Source organism: Alexandromys fortis, unplaced genomic scaffold (assembly GCF_014885135.2).
Source record: "Alexandromys fortis isolate MF-2015 unplaced genomic scaffold, M_Fortis_MF-2015_v1.1 scaffold_29, whole genome shotgun sequence".
Taxonomy (NCBI): domain Eukaryota; kingdom Metazoa; phylum Chordata; class Mammalia; order Rodentia; family Cricetidae; genus Alexandromys; species Alexandromys fortis.
The window spans coordinates 13,508,827-13,532,703 of NW_026067891.1; the positions used below are offsets into that span (position 1 = coordinate 13,508,827).

The 23,877-nt window shown below is 43.6% G+C and overlaps 1 protein-coding gene across 3 annotated transcripts in view; it reads left to right on the plus strand.

The window, feature by feature from the left end:
- Positions 1–23,877, plus strand: part of LOC126497976 (sorting nexin-29) — a 356,924-nt gene that overhangs the window by 141,267 nt on the left and 191,780 nt on the right. The window lies entirely within an intron of this gene.

Genomic DNA, 23,877 nt, shown 5'->3' on the forward strand with positions numbered 1-23,877 from the left:
ATTCGTCCTGGCTGCCCAGCTAGCATACACCCGAAATAACCATACAGAAACTTTATTAGTTAAAACACTGCTTGGCCATTAGCTCTAACTTCTTATTGGCTAAGTTAAAACACTGCTTGGCCATTAGCTCTAACTTCTTATTGGCTAACTCTTACATATTAGTTTAACCCATCTCCATTAATCTGTATATTGCCACGTGGCAGTGGCTTACTGGCAAGATTCTAACTGATGTTCATGTCAGGCAGAGAATCCATGGCTTCTCTCCCTGACTCTGCTTTCTTCCTCCCAGCATTCAGTTCCATCTTCCCTGCCTACTTAAGTTCTGCCCTATCAAAAGGCCAAGGCAGTTTCTTTATTCATTTATGGTAATCTCAATACACAGAGGGGATTCCTACATCATTTTCTAGCTCCATCCATTTTCCTGAAAACTTCAAGATGTCGTCATTTTTTCTGCTGTGTAGTACTCCATTGTGTAAATGTACCACATTTTTCTTATCCATTCTTCAGTCAAGGGGCATTTAGGTTGTTTCCAGATTCTGACTATGACAGACAATGCTGCTATGAACATAGTTGAGCACATATCCTTGTGGCACAATTGAGCTTCCTTTGGATATATACCCAAAAGTGTTATTACTGGGTCTTGAGGAAGGCTGTTTCTGATGTCCAAAGTGGATGTCCCACCAGCAGTGTAGGAGTGTACCTTTTCCCTCACAACTTCTCCAGCATAAGTTGCCATCAGTGTTTTTGATCTTGGCCATTCTTACAGGTGTAAGATGGAATCTCAGAGTTGTTTTGATTTGCATTTCTCTGATGACTGAGGATGTTGAGTATTTCTGTAAGTGTCTTTCAGCCATTTTAGAGTCCTCTGTTGAGAGTTCTCTGTTTAGGTATCTACTCCATTTTTTAATAATTATTTGTTCTTTTGATGACCAATTTCTTGAGTTCTTTGTATATTTTGGAAAAAAGATCTCTGTCTGATGTGCGGTTAAAGATCTTTTCACATTCTGTAGGCTGTCATTTTGTCTTGTTGATCATGTCGTTTGCTTTTCAGTCTCAGGAGGTCCCATTTATTAATTGTTGCTTTCAGTGTCTGTGCTCCTGGGGTTATATTTAGGAAGTGGTCTCCTGTGCCAATGCGTTCAAATATATTTTCCACTTTCTCTTCTATGAGATTCAGGGTGGTCTTTGATCCATTTGGTTTTTATTTTTGTATAGAAAGGAGGGCCACTTTCTATACAAAAATATAGAGCTGCCCAGACCTAAAATAATCACACAGAGACTGTATTAATTAAATCACTGCTTCATTAGCTCTAGCTTCATATTTCCTAATTCTTACATATGAATTTAACCCATTTCTATTAATCTGTGTATCACCACTAGGCTGTGGCTTACTGGCTAAAGTTCTGGCATCTGTTTCCAGTGGAGGCTAAATGGCTTCTCTCTGACTCTGCTGTCTTCCTCCCAGCATTCAGTTTAGTATTCCCTGCCTATCTAACTTCTGCCCTGCTATAGGTCCAAAGTAGATTCTTTATTCTTTAATGGTAATCACAGCATACAGAGCGAAATCCCACATCAGTTTTGTGCATGGTGATAGATATGTATCTATATTCGTTCTACATGTTGATATCTGGTTATGCCAGCACCATTTGTTAAATATACTTTCATTTTCTCTATTTTTTCCCCATCTTTGTCAAAAATCAGGTGTTTGAAGATGTGTGGATTAATATCCAGGTCTTCTATTCGGTTCCATTGGTCCTCCTATCTGTTCTTATGCCAATACCAGGCTGTTTTTAGTACTGTAGCTCTGTAGTAGAGTTTGAAGTCAGAGATTGTGATGTCTCTAGAAGTTCTTTTATTGTACTGGATTTTTTGGCTATCCTGGGATTTTTGCTTTTCCATATGAAGTTGAGTATCGTTCTTTTGAGGTCTGTGAAGAATTTTGCTGGGATTTTGATGGGCAATGCATTGAATCTGTAGATTGCTTTTGGTAAGATTGCCATTTTTACTGTTAATTCTACCTACCTAAGAGCGTGGGAGATCTTTCCACTTTCTGGTACCTTCTTCACTTTCTTTCTTCAAAGATTTAAAGTTCTTGTCATACAAGTCTTCCACTTGTTTGATTAGACTTATTCCAAGATATTTTATGTTATTTGTGGCTATTGTGAAGGGTGATGTTTCTCTGGTTTCTTTCTCAGCTCATTTATCATCTGTGTACAAGAGGGATACTGATTTTTTGAGTTAATCTTGTATCCTGCTACATTACTGAAAGTGTTTATGAGTTGTAGAAGTTCCTTGGTAGAATTTTTGGGGTCACTTATGTAAACTGTCATATCATCAGCAAATAGTGAGAGTTTGACTTCTTCTATTTTCATTTGTTTCCCCTTGATCTCCTTTGTGTATTATTGCTCTAACTAGGACCTCAAGAACTATATTGCATAGATATGGAGAGAGTGGACAGCCTTGTTTTGTCCCTGATCTCAGTGGATCGCTGAGAGTTTCTCTCCATTTAGTTTGATGTTGTCTGTTGGCTTGCCGTATATTGCTTTTATTATGTTTAGGTATGTTTATTGTATCCCTGCTCTCTCTAAGATCTTTATCAGGAAGGGATGTTCTATTTTGTGATTTTTATTTTTCAGTTTGTTTATATGGTGGATTACATTGACAGATTTTAGTATGTTGAACCATCCCTGGGATGAAGCCGTCTTGATCATGGTGGATGATAGTTCTGATGTGTTCTTGGATTTGAATTGCCATTATTTTATTTAGTATTTTTGCATCAATATTCATGAGTAAGACTGGTCTGTATTTCTCTTTCTTAGTAATGTCTTTATGTGGTTTGGGTATCAGGGTAATTGTAGTCTCATAAAAAGAATTTGGCAATGTTCCTTCAGGTGATGGCCCATACCATGGGCATATCCCAAGTGCAGTAGGTCCATGGACCCAGGCATGGCCTTTGGTGGCAGCACAGACCCAGACATCACGTGGTCCCAGGTGGCCATGTAGACCACTCATATCAGTGTGTTCCTTACTGCCTTTGTGTCTTCAGTCCCGCTTCTCTCCACAGTGTGTGAACCACTCAGCTTCTTCTCTCCATAGCCCACCACACACCTGTCTGCCCTCCTGGGGTGTGGGGCACTGGGCCACCATCCCTGTGGCTATCTTCTGCCCATTTTATTTATGGCTATAGTCTTGGTCCTGGTCTAGTGGCTCTCTATGCCTGCCCTTTACGATGGTTCTCTGGGGTTAGCTCCTGGAAGAGACCAAGTAAGCACTTCAGGGCTCTTTGCAAAGAAAATCAGTGGCTTTCTAGAAGGAGTCTGCATGGAAGCCACATGTGGCATGCTTGCTTCATCTTCCAAAGCTTTGTGTGCATTATTTCAGTTTTTTAATTGTACATTTGGCTTTATTTTACAGTGTTTGAGTTTGTATAAATATATTGACTATATGCTTGCTGTTTTGGGTTTTATAGTTGAGTCTATTCATTGGTAGTTTTAGTTATTCAATTAGTAGTTGGTTGATTTTTAAATTTTGAGACAGGATCTCATTATGTAATCCAGGCTGGCCCTGAACTCTCCTTTCTAATTTATCCTCACAAGTGTTGGGATTACATGTGGGTGCCATCATGCTTAGTACATTAAAAAAAATGCTACTTTAAATTAGATATTTATGTTATGTACTTTTTATTTATGATACCATTTCTTGTGGCAAATATCTCCCTTAATTTTTTGTGCAAGTTTTAAACTAAAATTCTTTTTATTTTGCCTAATCAAATCTTGCTCTTTTGTGATTTATTTCATTTGCAGTATTTGTGAGTGTTGGAAGTAGTTCCTGTTTATTTTCTTATTTTTTTAATGGCAATGTTTCTCATTTTCTAGATGAGTTTTACAATTAGGCCAGATTTTAAAAAAATTAGCCAGGATTCCAATTGCAACTTCATAAACTGCCTGGGTTCTTTTTTTTTTTTTTTTTTTTTTTTTTTGAGACAGGGTTTCTCTGTGGTTTTGGAGCCTGTCCTGGAACTAACTCTTGGTGGCGCACGCCTTTAATCCCAGCACTTGGGAGGCAGAGGCAGGCGGATCTTTGTGAGTTCAAGACCAGCCTGGTCTACAAGAGCTAGTTCCAGGACAGGCTCCAAAACCACAGAGAAATCCTGTCTCGAAAAAACAAAACAAAACAAAACAAAACAAAAAAAAAGGATTGATGGCTATTGAGCACAAGGGCTTGTCTGTCTGTTGGTCCCTTAGAATTCACTGTTGTAGACAAAAAGCAAGACAAGTGACTTAATACTGAGTAGAGAAGCCCTGCAAACATCTAGTACTGTTGTGCATGAAAGGAGTGTTTCGTGATGCATTTGATACGAGTTTATCCTGGTTGACCAGGAATTTCGTGTTATTAGAATCTAGTCTGTCTGTGGATCTGTTTGTTTTTATTTTTCTGTCTCCTCCATGTGGGCTGTCACTGATGGGTCTGCCTCCCTTCATGCCTTGATTGTAATGGTACTTAGTTCAAGTTCAGGCTTGGAGGAGAGAGAGGAACTCCTGCTTGCCAGCCAATGGCAGTCTCCAAGTCCTCCAGCTCCCCTGGGAATCAGTAGCTGGCCAGAGTGCTGATGCTGGTAGTGTATAGCTGAGTTTTACCATGAAAATGGCGGTTCTCTCTCCATCAATGGTTAGAGAACACAAGTCTGCTGAGTCACACAGGGGAGAGCATGGCTCCCAGGAGTTCTGTTATATCTGATTTTGCTGTTTTTTTTTTCTTTTTTCTTTTTTTATTACTAGTGAATCCAAATCAAATCTAGCCCAGCAGGAAGCGAGGGCATTCTTACCTGTTTGATTGCATCTGCACTGGCTGCTTTCAGCCAAGAAAGGAGCAGACAGACATAGTGTGTTAGTGTGACTGCAGAGCCAGGTCATGCTGGACATCAGCTGAAAGTTATGCTGATACCTTTTTAATGAAGAAGGAAAGCTTGGGGAGGAAGAACAGGTTTGATCAAGGCAGTGCGTTTATTTTAACATGATAGGTTCATTTTTTTTTACAGTTTTTTTTTGTGTGTGTGGAGGCGTGCACGTACATGTGTGCAATGCATATAGAAGTCTGAGGTTGTTGGGAACCATCATTGTTTGCTCTTCCACCTTATTCATTGAGGGAAGGTCTCTCATTCAAATGCTGATATGGCTATAGCCAGCTTATTTTTGGGAGTACCCCTCCCCCAGTCTCTGTCTTCCAAGACTGGATGGCAGACAAACCACCATACCTGCCTGGCATTCAAGTGGGTTCTGGGGATCTTAAGTCTGGTCCTTTGTCCTATATGGCACTGACTGAGGTGTCTTCCTAACCTGATGTGGTAGGTTTAATGAAAACAACTTATCAAAATATTGAGCTAATCTCCATGTTTATTTTCTTGTCTATTTGTGTTTTACTAGCCCTTTGTTTTACATGGCTCTGCTTTCCTGAGAAAGGTCTTGCCAACCTTGGAGTAAGTGGTTGCATGATTGGGGCTTAGTGGACTGAAGAGAAAACTCATGGGCTGGAGAGAAAGGTTGGACATGAAATTGCAAAGGAAATATCTCCTTGCAATCAGGAGAACAAGTCTAATTCTCAGAGCATAGCCAACCCAGTTGGCATGTGCTCGTCATCCTAGTAATGAGTCAGAGACAGGCAGATCTTTGGAGCTCCCTGGCCAGCCACACTAGTGTACTTGGTAAGCTACAGGCCAACTGAGAGATGCCTTTTTTGAACGAATGAATGAATTAAGGTGCCTGAAAAATGATAGCTAAGGTTGTCCTCTAGCCTCCACATGCACATACATGTACAAGCAGCCCCCAAATACTCCTGTATCTTTATATAAGATAGATAGAGGCTTCTTGTATTTTTAAGGATGTTAGTACCTTACTTAAGTCCTTTATTTTGGCCCGTCATGTGCAGGGCATTGGACCAGGTTGAATAGTCAGGGGTTCAGTCTCAGGTGGTTCCTTTAGAAGAGTCCACAGACTTGATTAAGGCCTCCTGGAACCCTAGCAGGTCCATTCAGTATCCATGAACACCAGTGTGCTTCTCTGTCAAACAGGAGTACCACTTGTTCCAAGTATTCTGGAGAGTCATGTGGGTATGTAGGACACTATTAAGACTTTAGGTCACTGTATAAACCTGTCTTGTCCTGTTCTTGTGTGGTTCTTTCCAGCATGGATGGTAAAAAATCACCAACCAAACACACTGGACCATCCCATAGCCAAGGTACCATTTAGAAGGTGCTGGTTTGCCCACCACCAGAACAGTTGGCTTTGAAGTCAACCTCAGGTGAAGTGACTGATGGTACTTAACTATGTTCTTTAAAAACCACATGTTGGGCTGGGCAGATGGCTCAGTGGGTAAAGTGTTGGTGTGCAGACATTAAGACTTGAGGTCAGATCCCCAGAACTCATAGAAAGGCAGCATTAGTAATCTCAGTATTCCTAAGAGAGACTGGAAGTGGAGATAGGAAATCCCCCAGAGTTATCAGCTAGCAAAGTCTGCTATACGGCAGCAAGCATAAAGACATCCCATCTCAAAGGTAGAAGCCAAGGACCAACACTTAAGTTGTGATACATATGTATGCCATGGTCACTCAGATATAAAACACACATGCACGATTTAAAAAATAACCCTCCACCTTTCCTTCATTCCGTCATTCATTCCTGTACATATATGTCCTGCTACGCCAACCTTAGCGTCTGTCTCAGTTTGGTAAGCTCATTCTTGGAAAAGCATGTGGCTGTGAGATGCTCAGGGATTAGCAGCCCTGTCCCCCTGACACCTTTATATATCCTGGGCACAGGCTCTATGAATGGAACGTGGGGAGAGACACTTTGTATTTTTCTCTGTACCTTTTGGTACAGACATAACAACTCTCCATACATGCACACATCTACACATGTAGTTACACATACATGTCTACACATGCAGTTGCAAACAAATGAAATGTTTGTTCTCTATCCTTCATGCCCCGTGTGTCTGAGGTCAGACCCCTAGCATGGGTTGTCCCACAGCTTTTTGGTGTGTGCTAGGCAGATGACTTCTGTGGCCCTCGCTGCCCTCAGATCTCCTGTTGCAACTGCTCTGCCACCTGAGGTCCTTTTCTCATATGCCTAAAGTCTCTTCATGGCTGGCCATATCACTTGCTGCATGTAAGATCTGCTAGTGGAGAGTAAGAGCACACCAGGTTGTTGAGGTTCTTGTAACAAGATGGTGGCTTTTATTCTTGACCTCTCTTGGAGCCAAGTGAGATCCAAAGACAATTGTCATTGACTCTCGAGTTTGTTTAAAGTTCTTTTTTGGAGGAAGAGGTTCTCTGTGTAGCCTTGGCTGTCCTGGAACTAGCTTTGTAGACCAGGATGGCCTCAAACTCTGCCTCCCGAATGCTGGGATTAAAGGTGTGTGCCATCACCGACCAAAGTTCTTGAAAATTTTTAATTACATCTGTTCATTCTTGTGAGAGAGAACTATGCATGCTAGACCATGGATGTGGAGGCCAGAGGACCCTACAGGATTTGGTTCTCTCCCTCTCCTATGTGGGTCCCAGAGACTGAACTCCAGTCATCAGACTTGACAGCAAGCACCCTTAGCCACTGCCCTGTCTCACTAGCCATTGTCAGCTCTGGTGTTGACTGATATGTCAACCATATGTGCAGAATCGAGGGTTTCCTGGGAGTGAGTTTTCAGTGGAGACTTGGGGTCTGGCATTATCTAAATCGAGATAGTTCCCTCTACTGAGAGTAGTGTCTCTGAACCTGCCCCAGCAGGAGGATTACCAGGGAGGACTCTCCTGAATGTTGGAACATAGACTTTGTCACTCCCTAATCACATTTCTCACCGTTTGTTACTGTTACTTCATTTGAAATGATAGTCTTCTGTTCTCAGAGAAAAGTCACGTTCCTCCTTCCAGATTTGTTGTGGCAGTTTATTAGTGTGGCTCTAATTATAACACTTCCTGCATGGGGCTTCAGCTAGGCTCTGCCCAAGTGCCCCTGCACTGCTTCAGAATAAGTCAGAGAGGGCCTGCTTTCCTTACTGAGCAATAGGTGTGGGCGTGCTTTCCTTACAGGGCAATGGGTGTGCTTTCCTTACAGGGCAATGGACGCGCTTTCCTTACTGAGCAATGGCATACTTTCCTTACAGGGAGGAGAGCATGCTTTCCCTACAGGGAGGTGGACATGTTTTCCTTACAGGGAATATTTGTTTTGGGGAGACCACTGGAGATGGCCACTCAGACAAAGTTTATAGCCAATTGAAAGTGTTCCAGCCAGCTGGGACTATATTCAGGTGTTTGAGATGTAAGTATATCCCTGAGTGTTCAGAATAGTTTTTTTTTTTTTTTAAGACAAAAACTGCATTCTGGTAGCAACTACATCCCTTAGCAACTTTGAGTGAATTAGAGATGGAGGTGTGGTTGCAAGGAGGTTTTGCACAAGCAAGTAGTTCAACAGAAGCTAAGGTAAGTTAGCTGGGGCATCTTGACCTTGAGTTGCTAGACAGAGTTAGGTAATTTTCCATGGGATTCTCTATCAAGGAGATAAAATTCTAGTTAAACTAGTGGCTTCAGCAAGAACACAAGTATAGGAGCCTCTGCACTGTCTTGTCCTGTCACATGTCGACACCCCCCTCCCCCCACGCACCTAGTTGCTCCTTAATGTTAGAATTAATTAAAAGCTGGAATGCCAGGGTTCCAGGTGAGCACAACCATGTGTAATTTCTGCAGTGCTGGGGGCTGCTGGGTAAGCACTCTGTCAGCTGAGCTGCATTGATTCCCTGTGTGGTGTTTCCCCTGACCTTGATGTTGCAGAAGTCATTGCTTCACAAGTAGATGAGAACTCATGACTAATCCCCAAATGGAGGTGTGTTGTCCTCCCAGTACCACTTCATTACCACACACAGCCTCACTGTCCCTGCCAGCTTCTCCCAAATCTGTAAAATAAACCAAGTGTGTAGGACACATTCTACAACTTCCAAGTGATAGATTCAGAAGAGGCTTTACCTCCCTCCTCTGCTAGCTCCAAAGCATTTGTCCTCCTGAGAACATCAGGATCTTGCTCTGGCTCCTGCCCGGCAGCCCTTCCTGTCTCCTCAGAACTCATAGCACTTCTATGACTCTTGACCTCTGTGGAGTCCAGTTTTCCTATGTTGAAATGAGGCACATGGGTAGAATCCTGAGCTGCAAGTGCAGTGTGTCTGGAGCCCCGCAGAGTGAGACCTCCAGGAGAGTGAGCGTTAAGGTCCATCCAGGACTGAGTACGGGATAAAAGAAGTGTTGGCGAAAGAGAGAGAGAAGGACTGGGGGCATCACTGAGAGTCGGGGTTCTGAACTGAGTGTAGAGTTCACTTTAGAGGGAAGAGTTCACAGCAGGACCGAGTGTGCTGATGTACTGAACAAGACGAGGACAGTTACTCTTTGGATAATCTACCATACCTGGGCTTGGTATAGTTCCAGCTACTTGGAAGGAGGCAGGAAAATTGCATGTACAGGGTCAGCCTGTGTAACTTAGAGCCTTTCTTAGAAGTAAAAAGAAATGGGATGTAGCTCAGTGTTGCACTTGCCTTGAGTGCCAGTCTGTCACATGACTTTGCCCAGAGACCTACTGATCTTGCTCCCTCCTGAGAAAAGCAGATGCAGCTCTGTTTTGCCAGGTGCCATGTGGTCTGCTGCCACCTGCCTTTATCGACCATGTCTGCCAACACTTCCTTCCAGCCTGTCACCTGTGCTGGTGATGTGCCTCCTTGTTCCGCTGCTGAGGACTTGGTCCACACTGAAACACGTGCCTTTACCTTTGCTGGGATGGAGATCCACGGGGACCTCTACCGCTGCAGTTGGGGCTTTGTGTGAATCACTTCTGGAATTTTCAGCAGGGCCAGCCCTGCCTGCAGAGAGCAGCTCCTGTCTCTCTAGTTTGCCGTCAGTCTGCTCCAATGTGTGTTTTCTGTTGCTGTGATAAGCACCATGACCAAAAGCAACTGGAGGAGGACAGAGTCAGGCTCGGTCCTGTGGCTTCTGATGTGGTGAACGGGACCCCTCCCCAGACTCCCCCTTTTCCTGCCGTCTGCTTCCTCCATGGCACTGAAGTTTGGGTTCCTAGACATAATTAGGATTTTCAGGGAGGTTGTCAAGGCAGAACATCTCTGTGGACTTTTTGAAATAGCCTCTGGCTTGCCATTTATCATGGTATTGTTCCCAATATGTCAAAGTCCTTTTCTTACTAGGGAGAAAAATGCATTCAGCTTCTGGTATATGTGGGACTATTCAGAATTTGCCTGGCTTTGAGGGGGGCTGTGTTGGCTCTCCTGGCTTGTTGTGACACAGGCCAAGGGAGCCCTTCTTTCTGCCTGCCTCTAGTTGTAATCAGCTTTAATTATGCTGGATGGTTTGGGGTGTGCCCCTCACCATGAGGTCCCCAACACTCTGTGTAACCCAGAGTAGCCTCAAATCTGATCTTCTTGCCTCAGCCTCCTGAGTGCTGGATTAAAAAAAAAACTTTTATTAATTCTTTGAAAATTTCATTTAATGTATTTTGATTATATTTACTCTTCAACTCCTTCTGATCCACCCTCACCTCCCTACCCATCTAACTTCAACTTTTAAAGACTAAAATTTAAAAAACAAACCACCCCACTCCCCAGAAACCCAACAATTATCAAGTCCTATTTGCTTTGCCTCCTTTTGGGGTTAGGACCTGCCCAGGGTGTCGCTAACCTACCAGCATTCACACTATTGAAGAAAACTGACTCTCTTGGCTGCTGTCAAACAGGAAGGACTCCTCTCCCCTCTCTGGCAGGTTTTGTCTGGTTTGAACTCTTGCAGGTTTTGTGCAGATGCTCACTATTGTCTGGCAAATGCAATTTTCTGGAAGCCATCCTGGCTCTTACAGTCTTCTTACCTCAGTCTCTTCAGCAGAGATCCCTGAGCCTTGGGAGAGGGCTGTGCTATGTACATCCTGTTTAGGTTGAGCCTGACTGTTGCACACAGTGGTGGTCTGTATTGTGGGACACCTGCGGTGAAGAGGTGCAGGACCATAGTCCTGGTTTTTTTCTGTCTCCCTGGTCTCCCTGGTCTCAAGCTTTCTCACAACAGGAAGGTAGGTGGACGTATTTAGCTTTTGCTGTGACCATGTACAGGAGCACAGCAGCTTACGGGAGGAAGCATGTGTTTAGGTGCATAGTGTCCCTGGCAGGCAGGCACGGCGGGACAGAATGGCTCACAACATGGTGTCAGAGAGATGGGATACAGAAAAGGGCCAGGATAAGGTTCAGCCCTAGAGTCACAGACCAGTGATCTGTTCCCGCCAGATGAGCCACGTTCTGTTTTTACTCCCTTCCAAAAATGCCGTCAATAGTAAATCAAGGGATCAATACACTGAGAGGTCAAAGCCCTCACAGTCTAGTTGTCTCTGGAAACCCCCTCATAGACACACCTAGAGGTGTGTTGCTAGTCTAACTCCTGCAGTGGACACTCTCTTCTTCAGAGCTACTTTTCCAGTCGCTGGTCTTCCAGCCCCTTGGGCCACAGGCATCAGGGCGTGTCTCGGACACCTTTCTGCTGTTTCTTTTGTTGTCTGTCATGTCAAGGACACACATCTGGCCGTCCCAGTGCATCCCTTCTCTTTGTGTTTTATTTCTCTACTCTTCTCTCTTGGTAATAGGAGTGTCCTTACTTAGCCAAGTTTGTCATTTCTACCTGCAGTGTAGATCATCCAGTCTTCATTTGCTCACAGAGCATCAGCTACAACTGTGGCCATACACACCTTATACAAAGTATAAAATTTGCCTTCCTCATTCACTCTGGTGAGTTTCTGGAAGACAGTAGCTGGAAGATAGTCAGCTTCATTGCAAAGCAGCCAGGAGTCCATGACACAGGTAGATAGCCCAGCTTCCTTCCAGCTCAGGTCCTAGGCCTCACTGCCTTGCCTGGACTCACGAGTCTGTGCTTCCTTCTGGAGTCATGAAGACTAGGGGTACTTCTAAGTTTTCTTGCATTTAGATTTTTTTAAAATCACATTCTTCTCCTCACACTATTTTGTATGTAGAAATCACTTTCAGTATAAAATGCTGATTCTCAGACCTTCTTTCAGATCCACAAATTAATTTGCAGCAAACAAGGCCCAGGCATCTGCATTTTAATACCCCATCCATCCCATATGGCCTCCCTGGCATTGCTTTCTGCACATGAGCACCCACTTTCCTTGGCTCTCTTCTTGAGTCCCCTCTTAAGACCACTCACATTGAGGTGTCTTGTGCTGGTCTGTGGCCTTGTTTCCTTTCACTGTGACCTGATCCTTTGTCATTCTTGAGAAATCATAAGGAAGTGAGCTTTCAACATGATTTTTGCTCTAAATGTATCATTTGCCTTGAAGCAGTAGACTTTGCCATGATCTTGAGTTTCAAGGATGTTATTTTTTTTCCTTCTCTGTGCTGTAGGCATCTCTATAGTTTATCCATGATACTTGTCCTTGAAGGTCCCTGGCCCTTGGACATATTTCAAAATTTCAACATTAATTGTGTGAAGGTTTCTCACCTTTTTTTCTGAACAAAAATCATCTTTACTGTCCTAATATTTTTGTGGTTGGTTTTTCTTGCCTGTGGCTGGAAAGTGTCTCTAGGAATTGCAGGCTTGTGCTGAGCTGGCATTGAGCCTCTGTTTTTTTTTGTTTGTTTGTTTGTTTGCTTGTTTGCTTGTTTTTTTTTTTCAAAACAGGGTTTCTACGTGTAATAGTCATAGCCATCCTGGAACTAGCTCTTGTAGACCAGGCTGGCCTTGAACTTACAGAGATCTGCCTGCCTCTGCCTCCCAAGGGCTGGGATTAAAGGCGTGTGCCACCACCACATGGTCCGGGCCTAAGTCCTGCCACTTCAGACTTGTACTGGCTTTCTTCTCTTGCCTGTTTTTCTGGGCCTTTCAGTCTAGCCACTGGGTGGATTACTTGTTCTGAGCTCAGTATGCAGCCATCTCAGTTTGGTCAGTTTGTCTTGTTTCCTCTAGATTTTGTTTTGAAAATGCATGGCAGTGAGCTGGACATGGTGGCACACAACTTTAATCTTAGCACCAGGGAGGCTGAGGCAGGTAGATCTCTGTGAGTACAGCCTGGTCTACATAGTGAATTCCAGGTTAGCCAGGCCTATACAGTGAAACCCTGGCCTTGAATAAAAATAAAAATGAAAACAAAAATTATAACACTAGTATGGAACCTGAGAGCCTTGTACTTGGGTTGGTACTAGGTATAGAAGCTGAGGCCCACAGAGACAGGATGGTAGGTCACCATGACAGAACACTCCATTGATCCTGCAGTTATTTCTGCACATGCACAGAGCTGGTAAGGTGCAAGGCTTTGACTTGGGATGGTAAGACTGTGGTCAAGGTATAATGTGGCTATGATAAAGAAGGGACCAGACTTGTGTGCTAAGACTATAGCAAATTGATGGAGGTGGGTCTTGTAATAATGAGGAAACTGCCTCGGCCCTCATAGGACGGAGGGTTGGGTGGGCGGAGTAGACAGAGGAGGGTGCTGGGAAAAAGAAGCTGAGAGAGTCGCCATGATGCTCCCACTCCAGACAGACGCAGGTTAAGATCCTCTCTGGTAAGCCAGCTCATGGGCTACACAGAATATTAGAAATGGGTTAGAACAATATGTAAGAGCTAGCCAATAAGAAACTGGACCTAGCCGGGCCAGGCAGTGTTTGAAAGAATACAGTTTCCGTGTAATTATTTCTGGGTATAAACTAGCCATGCGGGCGGCCGGGTGCCGGGGACGCAGCCCTGCCGCTCCTATTTCAACAGATGGCGCCCAGACGTGATGGGCTAAATCCACTTAAAAACCTGAGAGGGCTTAAAAAGGAGAGAGAGAGAATTTAAAACAGCTTTTTGCTGTTTCTGGGTTGCGTGCCGCAAAGAAATTGTCCTGACTCGGCAGCAGGAAAAAACTGGCTGTTTTAAAATGCCGGCTTTCTGGGCTGTGCCGCCATTGTGATCTCTGTCTGGCTCCGGCGGGAGACAGAGCTTATGAATGGAGCATTTGGATTAAAGTGCTACGATTTGTTTGATGGCAACTAGACTGCTGTGTGCCTAAAAGGGGGACATTGTGTGCCGCAGCTCAGAGGCACAAGCAGCTCCGCCATGCTAATGGTGCAATGTGCAAGGATCAGAGGCACGAGCGGCTCCGCCATGTTGGACTGGGCGGGGCCAGCATACAGTACCTGTTTTTGACCTAGGAATGTCACAGCTTAGATTCTTAAGCGCTTAGTGATTTAAAGGCGCAAAACAAAGTGCTCCTGGATAGTAAAAAAATTACAGATTCACAATAAAACAGATTCAGACACTGTTGGATGAATGTACGTAGGCTTGGGAGAGAGAAGAAAAAGAATATAAAGAATAAAGTTAATGTCTTAAAAAGAAAAAGGGTAAAGTCTTTAAAGAGACAGAGTACAGAAGTACAGATAGTTATAGATTAAGAGAAATAAAGAAAAATAAGCCACGTAAAAATGGAAAATTCACAGAGAGTCTGGATTATGTACATTGTGTTTTCTTTAAAATTTTTGACTGTGAAGGAGCTAAGTACAGAGAGACATTTCATTATATGGGCTGCTAAGCTAAACCAAAATGGATTTCATGAGGGTATTATGATTTCAGAATTTGGGTCTAAGGATATGATGCTTTGGAGAGGGTCTTCTTTTGTTTTTGCAGAGGATGAGACCCTGTGGATTGCATCTATTCCGATTTGGTATGATAGACCACGCCCTCCTGAAAGGTTGCTGTGAACACCCTCAAAAAATTGCTTCGCTCAATTGCCAACTGAGATGAAACTAGCACACAGGTTATATCATGAACGACCTAATTAACGACGCCCCTATTCAGCAGGAAGCAGTTTGGAGAGAAAAAACTACGCCCATGTTCCCAAATATTGTTTATAAATGTTCTTTTACATTTAAAGGGGGATATGATATAGATATGAATAATTTGCATTGGTATGGATTTTAAGGTCAATTTTGTTATATGTATATGTATTTTTGATCTTGATTAAGGTATTGTGATTGTGTAGTTCATTTAAAAATGTAATGTATAATTAGGAAATATAGGTTGTTAATGGATAATCATCGCTAATAGTTAAGCTTGTAGTCATGTTAATTAGATTTTCTAGATATATAGAGATATATTTCAGTTAGATAGGCATTCTTCATATCTTTCAAAGACTGCAGAATATGGCATTTAAAATATTTTAATAACTTAGGACTTTTCATGACAAGGAGACACGTCTGCTCCTGGCAGCACCAGCTACTTCAAGAGGAAGATGGGCATCGAAGAGGATCCTTATGGAGTTGGATAGTCATTTGGGCAAGAAACTGCTCTTGCCTGGACTGTTGCATAAACTGGACACAGAGAACCCTCAGAGAGAGGACTGCTGAACTTGCCTAAAGGTGAGATGGTCTTTCGGGGTTCCTGATTCATGAAAGAGTCTGCGAGACATTCTGCAGGACACAGCAGAAAATGACTGAACTGTCTTTGAAATTTCCTGCTTCATGGAAATGTCTCTGGATACCATGGGCCTGTAGGCCGAAGATGGATGCCCCAACGGTACAGAGGAACTTTGGGTGACTGTCCAGGCAGCGAGATGTCTCTGTCATTTCTAGAGTTTTCTTATTTCTTGTTTACTTAGATAATATTATATCCTTCTGGAGTCTTTGATGGAGTTGAAGAATAAATAGTTATAGTTTTCCTTAGTTATGATAAGAGATAAAATAGATATAAATATTGTAACTGTAATTCTTACTTGATAACTGTTTTGTTATATGTAATTTTACTATGCTAAAGTTAAAGCCTTTCTTTTTTGTTTAAACGGAAAAAGGGGAAATGATGTGGGAATGATTTCTTACTAATAAAGAAACTGCCTTGGCCCATTTTATTGGATAGAAAATTAGGTAGGCGGAGTATACAGAAGAGAATTCTGGGAGAAAGAAGGTTAGAGGAGGAGTCGCCATGATGCTCCCACTCCAGACAGATGCAGGTTAAGATCCTCTCTGGTAAGCCAGCTCATGGGCTACACAGAATATTAGAAATGGGTTAGAACAATATGTAAGAGCTAGCCAATAAGAAACTGGACCTAGCCGGGCCAGGCAGTGTTTGAAAGAATACAGTTTCCGTGTAATTATTTCTGGGTATAAACTAGCCATGCGGGCGGCCGGGTGCCGGGGACGCAGCCCTGCCGGTCCTATTTCAACAGCAAATGAAGGTGGCAATGACGAGGCCTGCTAGGAGTCAGAGAGAACTATGCCACACTGTTGAAGGAGCGGCAGGGCTGCGTTCCGGCTGCCCTGGCTCCCGCATGGCTAGCTTTATCCGAAATAATTACACAGAAACTGTATTCTTTAAACACCGCTTGGCCCATTATATCTAGCCTCTTCTCGGCTAGCTCTCGCACCTGGACTAGCCCATTTCTAATAATGTGTGTAGCACCCCAAGGTGCGCTTACCAGGAAGATTCTAGCCTATGTCCATCCTGGGTTGGAGCTTCATCGCGTCTGCCCCAGAGAGCAGAGCTAAGGCGTATGAGCTCACTTCCTCTTCCTCCCAGCATTCTGTTCTGTTTACTCCACCCACCTATGTTTTAACCTATCAGGGCCAAGCAGTTTCTTTATTATTTAACCAATGACCTTCCTCCATCACCACACCATGGTCAATTGTATTGTGTAGAAAAAGTAAAGCAAAAAAGGTGCACGTATTCATGTGTGTTTACTTGTTGACATATTGGCAAGTGTGTGGCCAGGAGTGATCCTGTGTCCAAGCTTTCATGATAGTTATAATTCATACAATCTGTAGCCACCAGTGGGTCAGCTTTGACTATACAGTCTAGTGTCTATTTAGTATCACCACACATGTGTGAGTGCCACCACTGTCTGACATCGTATCATTCATTCTGATGGGTTCACCCCTGCTCATGGTGATGGTGACATCACTTCCTGTTTCCCAGGACATTGTTGAAAAGATGGTGGAATCAGGGAACAAGGGTGGAATGTTTCAGGTCTTTAGGGTCTGCAGTGGTGCCAGACACGTAGTGAGCACCCAGTGAATCTAACTGCCATCATTCCCTTTTCGTCTTGGTTGCCCACCTTCTTGAGCTGTATGGACTAAGTGAGAAAGGATGCTCTGAGGAAAGAGCTGTCTAGCCATGCTGCGGTCCTCTGACTCACAGGCTGGGTGGGGTTCGGATTCCACCCTTTTTTTGCAGCTCTCTCGCCTATGTCAAGTTGAGGCCTAAAAATGTAAAAAGTATTTTCTTTTGGAAGTAAAATTGTTACTTAAAAAAAGCACTTTTAAATTATTTTTAATCTTTCTTTATTTTAAGGTCAAGCCCCACTCTCTAGCTCAGGCTGTACTTCAGTCCTCACTGTCTTCCCTCTGTCAGTCCCTGAGAACATGCTCATCCCACTTTCAAGAATACGACCTCTGCCACAAATGTGAGCCAAATTTAAAGCAAGCTTTAATTAAATATTAGCCAGCTCCATTCCAGGGCCTCCTGAAAGTGGCGCTGAGTTAGGTCAGTCAGGGGCTCACTTCTACTTTTACCTTTGTCCAGTTAGGGGGAGTATACATAGTGGCACGCTTCAGCCTATGTCCCTCCCGCCTGTGTGTGGTCCAGTACATCTGGTGAAGTTGGGTCACCCAAACTTGGCTAGGGAAGTGAAAACAGGAGGCTTGTGATCTTATATGAACAACAGCCTCCGGCACCTCAGGAAATGTCTGTTCTTGGTTAGAGGCATTTTTATTACTCATAGGCACAGTAATTAAAACATAAAACATATCTTTGGTTTTCACACATGAGCTACCAAATGAGCCAAGAAAATAAACTTTTTAAAGATATAAAGCCACAAGAAAAAGTACATTTTTTTTCCTTTAAAGAAATGGAAATGGAGGCTGAGAATGCTTGCTCACTTATGCACATGCAGTAAACGATCTCGGTAGCTGGGAGGTGTGGGAGGAGCAGCCACACTGCCTTTGTTGTCCACTGTAGTCAGCTCTCCAGGCAGGTGATAGTGGCTCATGTGATCAGTACCGAGATGCTGTTTAGTAAGGCACCCGATCTGCCTGTCTTGAGGATTTAGAGAAATGGGAATTCTCACTTGGGCGGATGTCAAGATTACAACCTGATATTCTGTTCATGGTCAGGTCACCGAGTGCAGACAGGCTTGCTTTCTGAACCACGCTTCCTGTTGATTGCCTCACCCATTTCTGTTTGGATCCCTTCAACATTACCCTGCTAACTTGGAGTATTTATTTCCCAGCAGACCACTGTGTCCAGGGCAGCCATGTACTCTGTAGAAAGTCTCCTAATCGAGATTCGAGCTCAGGCTCATTTGCTTCTAGCGTCTGTGCCTTCTGTATTCTGTTGTCATTTGTGAGCTGTACAACACCCAAGAGCCTATGGTAGGACAGACAGCCTAGTATTGAAGCAGTTCCAGGGAATCTTCACAGGGGGTTTTGAAATGACAATGTTAGTCATGGTAGGAAGCAAGGCAGCAGCAGACAGTGCTGGAGAAGGAGCTGAGAGAGTTCTACATCTTGATCTGCAGGCAGTAGGAAGTGAACTGTCTCACTGGACATGGCTTGAGCTACTGAGACCTCAAATCCCATCCCTACAGTGACATTCTTCCTCCAACAAAGCCACGCCTACTTCAAGAAGGCCATACTTCCTAATAGTGCCACTCCCTATGAGCCTATGAGGGCAATTTTTGTTTAAACCACCACAGTACTGAGCTCCATATTGTAGAAAAAGCAGCTCATAGATGTCTATAGAACAGCTGGACTATTCAGTGCTTTACCAGGCTCATCAGAACTTCATCCATCAAGGTTAAAACTCTGAACTTTGAACTTGTAGTATTACAATGGCACAAGAGGGAAGAAATCTGAAATGTTTCCCATTTTTGATATGTCTTAAATCATTTTCTTAGACCCTCAGAATTTGCATAAACTTAAAACCATTTTCTATGTAATCATTTGCCATAAGTGGTTGATTACGGAGAGCAGTCATTGCAAAGCAAGTTCCTTTTTATCCTTTAATATGAACTCTGTAAGCAAGGCAAACCTGTCTGCCTTTTCTCAACAGGAGACCTAGTAGATCTAGAAAAAGCAAAGCCCGGTTTTTATGTATGAAATGAATTGACATAGTAGCTGCAGTCCTAGGGAAGAAACTGGTTGCCTGTTGCTGACAAGCTGACAAAGCTACAGTTAATTTAGTTATCAGTGCCATCAGAAATCTGAGGATAAATTATAACAGGAAGTATAATCCAAATGGTCTGTGTATCAATTAAGATGACAGAGACTTATCTGCTATCTAGACAGCTATCAGAGGCCCCTATGGTCTTGATGGCATCGTTGGGGACCGACTAGGGCAGTATCAATCTTTGGCCACCAGGCCACGGAGACCTGAGAGACTTTTCCTGTGGAGGAGGAGCATGTGAGGGACTGTCATTACTTTGTCTAGGCAAAGTGGCGCAATCCACTTTGTACTGCTTGTCCACAGTTTGGGTGGTGTCTTAGGGTTTCTACTGCTGTGATTAAACACCATGACCATAAAGTATGTTGGGGAGGAAAGGGTTTATTCAGCTTATACTCTGACATTGCTGTTCATCACTGAAGGAAGTCAGGACAGGAACTCAAGCAGGGCAGGAACCTGGAGGCAGAAGCTGGTGCAGAGGCCAGGGAGGGGTGCTGCTTACTGGCTTGTGTCCCTGGATTGACCAGCCTGTGTTCTTATAGAACCCAGGATCACCAGCCCAGGAATGGTACTACCCACCATGGGCTGAGCCCTCCCTCATTGACCACTAATTGAGAAAAAGACTCGCTGAACATTGCGGACAATGAGGACTACTGAGACCTCAAGAACAATGGCAATGGGTTTTTGATCCTACTGTACCTATTGGTTTCGTGGGAGCCTAGGCAGTTTGGATGCTCACCTTACTAGACCTGGATGGAGGTGGGTGATCCTTGGACTCCCACAGGGCAGGGAACCCTGATTGCTCTTTGGGCTGACGAGGGAGAGGGACTTGATTGGGGGAGGGGGAGGGAAAGGGGAGGCGGCGGTGGGGAAGAGACAGAAATCTTTAATAAATAAATAAAAAAAATTTCCAGAAGGATTTTTAAAACTGAACATGATGGACTGATAATAAAATGTGTTTGGGGAAAAAAAAAAGACTTAGAGCTGGATCTCAAGGAGGCATTTCCTCAACTGAGGCTCCTTCCTCTCTGATGACTGTACCATGCATACCAAGCTGACACACAAAACAAGCCAGTACAGGTAGGGTCCTGGCAGCAGTTAGGGCATTGGGGAAATTATGCCCAGTGGTAAGGGTCACCACAATTCAGGTGAAGTCTTTGTGAACCATCATCTTTTTTTGGAGACCTTGTGGTCACCACTAGGAACTGGGGGTTCTCTGTCTGTTATGGTAACCTTTTTTGCATTTAACATTTTAAGTTCTATATTCAGCTGATATCTGGCAAGTTTGAGGACCATTATCTATTAGGTATATCTACACTAAACCACCTTTGCTTGTTTCTAGTTACTTGTATTAGGTTTAACCTTGAAAACACACACATAGGAAGCTCAATGAAACTTTTTCCTATAATTAATTGTATTAGTATTTAGTATGACTACAAGTATAGTTCTGAACATATCAAATAATTTGATCCATTAATTTGTGTGTCTTAATCATCTTTAACAATTTACAGTAAATTGATAGCTTTTTATATGATTAATATTTTAAAGCCTTATCTCTGCTACGTTTGTGCCTTAAAAATAATTTCCAAATTGTATCTCCTTTTATTATCAAAATAAAAGTTTTAACTCATAGATATAGTCCACAAAGAGACTGCGAACTCTCCTGATTTTTTTAGAGTATACCATTATAGAATTTAACAGTTTCTTATATGACTCAGCTTATCAAAATAGCTGAAGCTTAGCAAAGTTCACAAAGACAAGGAGGCTAGGAGTACATTTTTAAGCCTGAATAGACTTTAGGTCCAGAGAGACAGTCTGTAAGCCAGTGCTTCTCAATATCCTAATGCTCTGACCCTTCAACACAGATCCCCATGTTGTGGTGACCTTGCCACTGTAATGAATCACAATGCAAGCATCCGACATACAGATGGGTGTAGTTAGAATTTTCTTTGTGCTGCCAGCTCACAAATAACGACAGTAGACTTATTATTAATTATGAAAGCTCAGCCTTAGCTTAGGCTTGTTCTCAATTACCTCTTATAACTTAAATTAATCAATCCATTTATTTTAGTCTGTGATCTGTCATGTGGTATTACCTTTCTTCTGTCTCTACCTCCTGTTTCCTCTTCATCTCTCAGCAGCTATTTTTCTGTTCATTAGCATTTAAAGTATTTAAAGTTTACAAAGCACTCTATCTGATCCACATGCCCTGTGTAATGGTATTTCCCATCCATATGTGGCTAATTCTTTTTATATCACTTTACTCTCTCTTTACAGACTTTGCTTTATTATTTTTAAACTATTTATTTTTCTATCACTTCAATATCTATTTTCTTTTTTTCTCTAGCATCTTAGCACATTTTAGAGACATATTATGTCTGTTTAGAGGTTTTCTCTCCAGCTTATCCCCCCCAAGCATCTAAGCATATTTTGAAGCATACTGTGTCTGTTTAGAGGTTTTCTTGGTTTGGACCTGGCTTTTTGTGCATCTGCAGCGTTCTCTGACCAAATGAGACAAATCTTAAAGTGCCAGTCTGTCCACAGCACGGTTCCATGGTGGTGTTTGGCTTAAGTCCACAGGAAGCAGCCAGGGGTTTCAAATACCTCCACCAGCACCTCCACCACCACCTCCACCTCTACCACCACCTTCTCCATCACCTCTTCCACCACCACCTCCTCTACCACCTTCTTCACCACCACTACCACCACCAGCATCACCTCTACCACCACCACCTCTTCCACTTCTATCACCACCACCTCCTCCATCACCACCACCTCCTCCACCAGCACCTCCTCCACCACCTCCTCCACCACCACCATTACCATCACCTCCTCCACCACCACCATCACCATCACCTCCTCCACCAGCACCTCCACCACCACCACCTCTACCACCACCACCTCTACCACCACCACCACCTCCACCACCACCTCTACCACCTCCACCTTCTTCACCACCTCCACCACCTCCACTGTTACCGCTTCCACCACCACTGCTACCACCACCATTGCTACCACCACCACAACCACCACAGGTCTACTTGACTGTCTTGTTCCTGGTGACAGTTCCACCAGAGTCTCCTCAGGTTGAGCTCCTTGGATTCCTAGGAGGATCCAATTCCTGTCACCTTGCTTGGGAGATACATGATGGGTCCCTGCTATTCAGGGAGCAAGTAGGGTTAGGAGAGGAGACTGGGACATCTCACAATCTCATTGTGGATTAGCTTCACCTCCCTGTTTTCAGTAATGCATCCTAACTTTCAACTCAGCCCAGATGTACTGATAGCTTCTTCTCAGAGCAGACCAGTCTTCTGACTGCAACTTCTCACAGGACTTCTTGCCCTTGGTATCTTCCATCCCTGTTTGCCTCCCAGGCTGGTGTGTGTCTCACAGTGTACAGTCTTTCTTGAGTCATTCTGTTCAAGTCAGCTTGAACAGTCAGCCCTGTGTTCAGGGCTGAAATTCTCTTTTCTGCCTGTCTGATTCTCAGCTTCCACACATCTTGTTGTTTCATTTCTTCCACACCTTTTCCTTTTCTCTAGAGCAAAACCAATATATACTTTAATGAGATCTTAAAGGGAATGAATTTAACATGCTACTTGGATCATCTTTTACTGGAGTCTAAGTTTTCTTTAAGTATCTTGAGTGTTATACAGGTTTCACTGGAGGTTAGAGTCAGCTCAGTGTTTCAGAGCCCTGGGTGTTTCACTGTCACCAGAGGCCATACTTCTCCTGTAGGCTGCCCAGCTATGGCTGATGGCCACCTGGTTACTGAACTGCCTGAAACTCAGCCATGGTCGCATGCAGCTTCCAAGGTCCCAGTGCTTGCACTGCAGTTCTGGAGGCCCCTTCCTGTCACTGGGGCTGCCTCAGGCCTTTCTTTTGCCCTGGTATAATCCCATATGGTTAGTAGGCATTCAGGACTTGTATTCCTAGCACCTGCTGGAAACGGAGCCTGGCCCATGTTTGTAAAGCATGTCACTGGGCTTTTCCTTTTCCAGGCTCCTATCTTGGCTTTGTTCTCTTAGTGGCTTTGGAGCTTCCTGGCTCATTCTGAGTTTTTAATTATTTGGTCTTTAATACAGAACAGGCACTAATGGGTGACCATGCCTGTGCGTAATGACCTGGGGGCCAGTTTCCTATAGCATGGTCTTGCAGTGATTTGATGCGCTGGTTTCACAGGCTTTCCCAAGGCTGTTGGATGTCCTTCAAAGGCAATGGTTCTCAACCTGTGGGTCGTGGCCCCTTTCACAGAGGTTACATATCAGTATCCTGCATATGAGTCATAGCAGTAGCAAAATTACAGTTATGAAGTAGCAATAAAAATAATTTTATGATTTGTGATCACCATACCATGAGGATATGCGTTCAAGGGTCACATTAGGAAGATTGAGAATCACTGTTCTAAGGAATCTTTACATATGGCTCTTGGTTCTACTTCTGCATTAGTTGCTTTTCTATTGCTATCCTAAAACACCCTGACTAAAGCATCTTAGACAGAGTGCTAGAGTCCATGATGGCAGAGCAGAGGCATGACACAGGAGCAGCTGAAAACTCACACCTGGATCTGCAATCAGCAATCAGAGAACACTGGGAATGACTTGAGTTTTCTGAGAACTCAAATTGGTCCTCAGTGACATACCTCCTGAAAT